Raw genomic sequence first — 2,790 nt, 5'->3', positions numbered from 1 at the left:
TTATTATTCCACTTATTTAGTATTATTCATCATTCTCATATCTCACCTATTATTTGTTATTAATTCATCATTCTCATTTCCTCTTTTGAACGGTTCATTCTGTTCATATTGTAATATAATGACATAATACTATTTATCCCAGCATCCTTTGCACTATGCTCCACATTTAAATAATCTTATTGATCTCTTGGTTCACTCATGCCTCTATATTGTTCCTCTTTAGAGTGTGTATATATTAGTGTGTATATATTAGTGTGTAATGTAATGGGAAAATCACATTTAACCAATGATTTTCATCTTAATTATTCATAACAAGATCTCCAATGCCTCTCAGAGTATATGACTTCTGTATCTGTCATTTGTGTGTCTTCTCCTTGATGGGAAACCACTGGGTTTGTTATGACTCCACAACAATTCTCCTTCCCAAGGATATATAGACGTGGAGGCCTGACGAAAACATTTGCCTAGACCAGTGTTATCATAGCCGGTCCCCGGTCGAGACCAGAGCCGCGTCCAGTGTTCGAGACCCAAGAGCAGGTCACCAGGTCGAGACCAAGCCTATCCAAGAGACAGATGTACCTTTTGCAGCTAAGATAGAATGACCGTTCAAGACACGTGCACACGACGAGGGACAATTTCATAAATACGTAAGGTCCACGCTGCCTGAGGTCCACTGATTGTTATGTTTGAGATTAAACTGGTTTCAAAACAAGGGTTGGTTTTCCTCTGGGGGGACTGGATATGAAGAAGTGTATTACGGATGGTATTTACCAGAACTGTTGCCACTCTGTAACTCTGTTCATTGTGAAGACGGTTCTCGTCATTTGACTGTTCTCTGCAGAAAACAATTAAACTTTTTCACCGAATACCTAAACTTTTAATCCAGTTTGCAGCCGGTATATATTTTGTTTCAACGAGGTCAACCAGAATAGAACAAAATCGGCTTATTTGCCAGGGTATGAGGACACATACATGAATTTCTTCTGGAGCATGTTACTGCACACTGGGCTTACACATACAAAACAACCAAAACAAAAATATAGACACAGCGGGGAGGACTTTGAGTCTAAGGATGAAACCTCGTTGGAAACAAAATATAACCGGCTGCAAACTGATTAAAAGTTTAGGTATTCGGTGAAAAGTTTTAAATTTTCTTCTGCACGAGAAACAGTCAAATGACGAGAACCGTCCTTCACAATGACAGAGTTACAGAGTGGCAACAGTTCCTGGTGAAATACCATCCGTAATACACTCTTATATCAGTCCCCCCAGAGTAAAACCAACCTTGTTTTGAACCAGTTTACTCAAACATAACAATCAGTGCGCCTCAGGCATCGGTGGACTCTTACTATTTACTGAATTGTCCCTCGTGTGTCCGTGTCTTGACGCTGTCCATTCTATCTTAGCTGCAAAAGGTGACATCTTGTCTCTTGGATTAGGCTTGGTCTCGACCTGGGACCTGCTCTGGTCTCGAACACTTGGACCGTGCTCTGGTCCTCGACCGGTGGACCTGCTATGATAAACTGTCTAGGCAACTGTTTTTCGTCAGGCCTCCACGTCTATCTATCTTCAAGGATTGTTGGTGGAGTCATAACAAACCCCGTGGTTCCCATCAAGGAGAAGACACACACATGAATGATACAGAAGTCATATACTTTATGAGCAGTTGGAGATCTTGTTATGGAATAATTAAGATGTAAAATCTTGGTTAAATGTGATTTTCCCATTCATTTCACACTAATATTACACACTACTATATACACACTCTAAAGAGGAACAATAAAGAGGCATGGAGTGAACCAAGAGAACAATATAGGATTATTTTAATGTGGAGATAGTGACAAGGAGTCGGTAAATATCGTATTATAGTCATGTATTACAATATGAACAGAGGAAACGTTCAAAGAGGAATGAGAAGGTGAATTAATAACAAATAATAGGTGGATATAGAATGAGGAATAATACTAAATTAATGAATAATAGGCACGTGGTTAGAGATCTAGACTGAGCCTGGTTCTGCTACAGGTTCTAGTTCGCCTCTAAAGGAAGGTGTTCCTGCCTCGTGTCCTAGGGCTGCTCTGGTGAAACTGTTGGTTCTGTAAATACATCCAGGGCTGGTCTAGAACCTGATCTTTATGGAAAGACTGGGGGGGAGAAATACATCCAGAGTCAGGGTCTAGACCTGATCTTTATGGAAAGAATGGGAGATAAATAACATCCCAGAGTCCTGGTCTAGACCTGATCATATGGAACAAGGACTGGGAGATAAATAACACATCCAGAGTCCCTGGTCTACACCTGCTCTTTATGGAAAGACCTGGGAGATAAATAACATTCCAGAGTCCTGGTTACACATGCTCTTTAGGGAAAGACCCTGGGAGAAAAATAAAATCCCAGAGTCCGGTCTTAAACATGGTGGCAGGTGCACGAAAACAGGATAAGGGATTAAGCGGGATATTCAAGTTATCCTGGATGAATTTAGCTTGGACCGGTTGCAGAAACCAGATTGAATAAGCAAGCCAAGTACCATGGAAGATTATCTTGCGGGCTAGCTGGTCAAGAGCGGCTAAACGCAAGGCCTAAAGAATAACCTGGAGTCTCAGGTCAAGTAGTCTGCCGGTTCTGGTCCGAATATAAACGTGTTTAACAGTTTTCCGAGGTCTCTGAATGTGTTCTGCTTTATTTACATCACATGCATAGCTACTGGATATATGTTGTAGCGAGTTTGATTTTAAACATACTACAGTGTTAGGAGGTTAGAAATGGTTGAAATGGCACAATGATGCGGAA

At 40.9% G+C, this 2,790-nt stretch overlaps 1 protein-coding gene across 1 annotated transcript in view; it reads right to left on the bottom strand.

The window, feature by feature from the left end:
- polr3d (polymerase (RNA) III (DNA directed) polypeptide D) overlaps positions 1-2,790 on the bottom strand; it is a gene marked incomplete at its 5' end in the record, with an annotated part of 15,452 nt that overhangs the window by 5,168 nt on the left and 7,494 nt on the right.

The sequence above is a fragment of the Etheostoma spectabile genome, chromosome 5 (genome assembly GCF_008692095.1).
Source record: "Etheostoma spectabile isolate EspeVRDwgs_2016 chromosome 5, UIUC_Espe_1.0, whole genome shotgun sequence".
Lineage (NCBI taxonomy): Eukaryota > Metazoa > Chordata > Actinopteri > Perciformes > Percidae > Etheostoma > Etheostoma spectabile.
The sequence above is the reverse complement of the archived record's forward strand: the minus strand, read 5'-3'. Positions and strand labels throughout refer to the sequence as shown.